This window comes from Triticum aestivum, chromosome 2D (genome assembly GCF_018294505.1).
Source record: "Triticum aestivum cultivar Chinese Spring chromosome 2D, IWGSC CS RefSeq v2.1, whole genome shotgun sequence".
NCBI lineage: Eukaryota > Viridiplantae > Streptophyta > Magnoliopsida > Poales > Poaceae > Triticum > Triticum aestivum.
Genome location: NC_057799.1, coordinates 455882698 through 455886918, shown reverse-complemented (window position 1 = coordinate 455886918; position 4221 = coordinate 455882698). Strand labels below are relative to the sequence as shown.

At 48.8% G+C, this 4221-nt stretch overlaps 1 long non-coding RNA gene across 1 annotated transcript; it reads right to left on the bottom strand.

The window, feature by feature from the left end:
- Positions 1-1576: 1576 nt before the first annotated feature.
- Positions 1577-4007, bottom strand: LOC123049566 (uncharacterized). Its single transcript, XR_006423610.1, has 5 exons — positions 3535-4007; positions 3370-3413; positions 2384-3000; positions 2234-2305; positions 1577-1934 (listed from the first exon to the last, which is right to left on the bottom strand). It is a non-coding gene; the product is annotated as an uncharacterized lncRNA (long non-coding RNA).
- Positions 4008-4221: the final 214 nt, after the last annotated feature.

Below are 4221 nucleotides of genomic sequence, written 5' to 3'. Positions count from 1 at the left end.
GTAGTTGTACGTCTTCACGATTGACCGATCCTCAGTACCGAATGTATGGCACCTCCGCGTTCAACACACGTTCAGTTCGGTGACGTCCCGCGAACTCACGATCCAGTAGAGCTTCGGGGAAGAGCTTCGTCAGCATGACAGCGTGGTGACGGTGATGATGATGCTACCGACGCAGGGCTTCGCCCGAGCACCGCTACGATATTACCGAGGTGGATTATGGTGGAGGGGGGCACCGCACACGGCTAAGAGATCAATGATCAATTGTTGTGTTTCCAAGGGGTGCCCCCTCCCCGTATATAAAGGAGTGGAGGAGGGGGAGGGGGCCGGCCTCCTATGGCGCGCCCCATGAGGAGTCCTACTCCCACCGGGAGTAGGACTCCCCCCTTCCAAGTAGGAGAGGAGAAGGAAGGGAGAGGAGGAGAGAAGGAAAGGGGGCGCCGCCCCCCTCCTTGTCCAATTCGGACTAGAGGGGGAGGGGGCACGCGGCTGCCCTGGCCGCCCCTCCTCTTCTCCCACTAGGGCCCATTAGGCCCAATATACTCCCCGGCGAATTCCCCTAACTCTCCGGTACTCCGATAAATACCCGAATCACTCAGAACCTTTCCGATGTCCGAATATAGTCGTCCAATATATCGATCTTTACGTCTCGACCATTTCGAGACTCCTCGTCATGTCCCCGATCTCATCCGGGACTCTGAACTACCTTCGGTACATCAAAACACATAAACTCATAATACCAGTCGTCACAGAACTTTAAGCGTGCGGACTCTACGGGTTCGAGAACTATGTAGACATGATCGAGACATGTCTCCGGTCAATAAGCAATAGCGGAACCTGGATGCTCATATTGGTTCCTACATATTCTACGAAGATCTTTATCGGTCAAACCGCATAACAACATACGTTGTTCCCTTTGTCATCGGTATGTTACTTGCCCGAGATTCGATCATCGGTATCTCAATACCTAGCTCAATCTCGTTACCGGCAAGTCTCTTTAATCGTTTCGTAATGCATCATCCCGCAACTAACTCATTAGTTACATTGCTCGCAAGGCTTATAGTGATGTGCATTACCGAGAGGGCCCAGAGATACCTCTCCAACAATCGGAGTGACAAATCCTAATCTCGATCTATGCCAACTCAACAAGTACCATCGGAGACACCTGTAGAGCACCTTAATAATCACCGAGTTATGTTGTTACGTTTGGTAGCACACAAAGTATTCCTCCGGTATTCGGGAGTTGCATAATCTCATAGTCATAGGAACATGTATAAGTCATGAAGAAAGCAATAGCAACATACTAAACGATCGAGTGCTAAGCTAACGGAATGGGTCAAGTCAATCACGTCATTCTCTAATGATGTTATCCCGTTAATCAAATGACAACTCATGTCTATGGCTAGGAAACTTAACCATCTTTGATTCAACGAGCTAGTCAGAGGCATACTAGTGACACTATGTTTGTCTATGTATTCACACATGTATTATATTTCCGGTTAATACAATTCTAGCATGAATAAGAAACATTTATCATGATATAAGGAAATATAAATAACAACTTTATTATTGCCTCTAGGACATATTTCCTTCAATTTTGTCTTTCAAGTTACTAAACACGAACAGAGGTAAGACAAGGCACCCCACATTGGGCTCTCAAGATTTCAAGCAAGCCAACTAAATCTGATTGCCGGTGAGTTTGCGATTCAGCACTTTCAGCTACGACCAAGTTTCCTCATTAATCTGTGTTTACTTCTTTGGAACTATGTGCCCCCTATAAGCGGGAGAAATAGGTTAAGTAATATGATAATATTGGGAACCATGTTCTTCTAATTAAAACACTGTGACACAGCGAATTGCACAGGCCTACCCTGAAGCGCCAGCAGCAGCAACAAGGATTTCATATGCTATTTCACGAAGATCGTCATCTGTGATACCTGGAAGAGTAAGACATATGCTGTTTTTCAGTAACTTTCTTTACCGTTGATTCAGAATTCAGAGTCAAACAAAGAGATCATTGATGGCCCAGGTATATCAATAACTAAGGCAAGAGATCAACGATGGCCTAGCTATATCAGTGACTAAAGCAAACGCCTTCACTTTTTTATCCAAATAATTATGAACAGGTTTAAGAAGTAACTGAAGCAAACAATTACAACCCAGTTATCGAATAACAAAAGTGAACGCCTTCACGTGATTCAATAAACTAAAGAAAGCACACATCAGAATTACTAACCTAAATGTGACCAACAATCAGAAGACTCCAATTAGCAAGCTGGCAAGCCATTGGTTGACCATAATGCCGAACCTGCTCAAACAAAAATGACAGTCAGTAAACAAATCGGTGTTAAACCAACCACCTCCATGTCATCTTCTTAGTTCTCACCTGCAACTTGGGAGCAGGCCGCCGACGTCGACCGCCTTCTGAGTCTTGGCAGTTGGATCCATCCTGTTGTGGTCGTCGGTGCCACTGGAAAGTAGAGTGGTTTGGGGCTGCCAGCGTGACGATCTTGTTGAAGAGCTCGCCGCCCTCACATAGCTCCATGACGAGGTGCATGGCATCATCGTCCCCATAGGTGCTCATGCTGAATATGTTTGGGGTGTCGCGGCATGTGCCCCATCTCTGCCTCCCAGCACATGCCCCCCATGTCCATGAGCATCCACAACTTCGACTTGGATATGGACTTGTAGACCATCCACGCACCAATGGCGGCCTGCGTGCACATGTAGGTGATGGCATATTCGCCGTGGCATCGAGGACAGGGGAACCTCTTCTCAATGGTGGCACATCGTCTGTTGCATCTGCATTCTCCTAAAGCTGCAACGGAGAATCATAGAAACCCCCCTTTGGGACAATTAATGATCCGCGTTGCCACAAATTCATGCCAAAACAAAATCTTTACAATGATACCAATTACAAACGGAGCAAAACCATGTCATATCTGGATATCTCGGAGCGCCTCAACGCGCTTCCTGACCTTGGGCTCCAGACTCTCGAGCACGCTGCATAACCACGACACTGAATTAGCACAACTCCGCCATGCACCGGCATGTTCAGTTCTTGCTACCCACTATTCTGGTGACTAAATCAGAACAATGCCCAAACAAAATATCACATTTTTTCCATGTAAATATACAGACGTATGCTAATTTCCAACAAAGCTCAGAGTTTCCTACTCATCGTCATTTGCAGACAAACTATAATGAATACAAAGGACCAATTTACCAGCTGGCGTAGTGAGCCAATCAAATAGACTCTGGAATATGTGCCCAGGTACATAGTCCAAGCGTGATTTTGTTTCTAAAACCTCCTTTACAAGCACTGTCACTCAAAAATCCTAGTAAACATATAGAATCCATGGGAAACCTCACCTTAATCGACTACATGAGGTTGGCCTTGTCCTAGAACCTGAGCTCTGCATCAAAGTCATCAGTCAGAGAAACCAATGAGACAAAAAACAACAACAAGGAAAGGGAGAGACAAATGGGAAAACAATAAAGGGAGCAGAGGAGAGGGGGAGAAGATAAGAGGCAAACCTAAACCACCTCGACCTCGTTGCTCCTGCTGCTCCGGCCGACGAGCCTCCCTCCACGGCCGACCTCTCCCCCATTTGCCGCTGCACGACCTCCTTGCTCCTACTTCTCAGGATAGCGAGCCTTCCTCCATGGCGACCCCGCTGCATAGCCCAAGACCGACCCGGGCACCGCCATAAGTGACGGGGCGACGACGTCCTTCCCTGCCTCGTACTGGATCTGCGGCAGTCGGTGGAGGCGTCGGGGGCGGGGGGGGGGGGAGCATCTAGGGTTCCTATCCATCTTCCTAACGACGGAGGAGAAGGATGGGTGACGGGGCGATGAGGCGGAGCCGACGGGAAGGGGGCATTGGAGGAGATGCGGCAGCGACAGGGGAGGTGATGTCGCGGCAGGGGGCGAGGGCACAGGCAAGGGATGGCGGCGGCGAGAGAAGAGGAGACGCAGAGAGAAGGGGCACGGCCTGGAAACAATATTACACACTGGCCGCCCACGCAGACACGGTCGCTGACAAACGCGAGGGGCGCCACAAGTCAGTAGCACCGATCGAATAGACGAAGTGAGCGACACCGCGAGCCAGACGGGATAACTCATTGCTACACGGGCGGGGACTCGATCCGACGGCCTAGTCAATCCGGTGGCTCGATCCAACGTGTGAGAACGCATCAAGTAGTTTGATTCAATGGTCAGAAT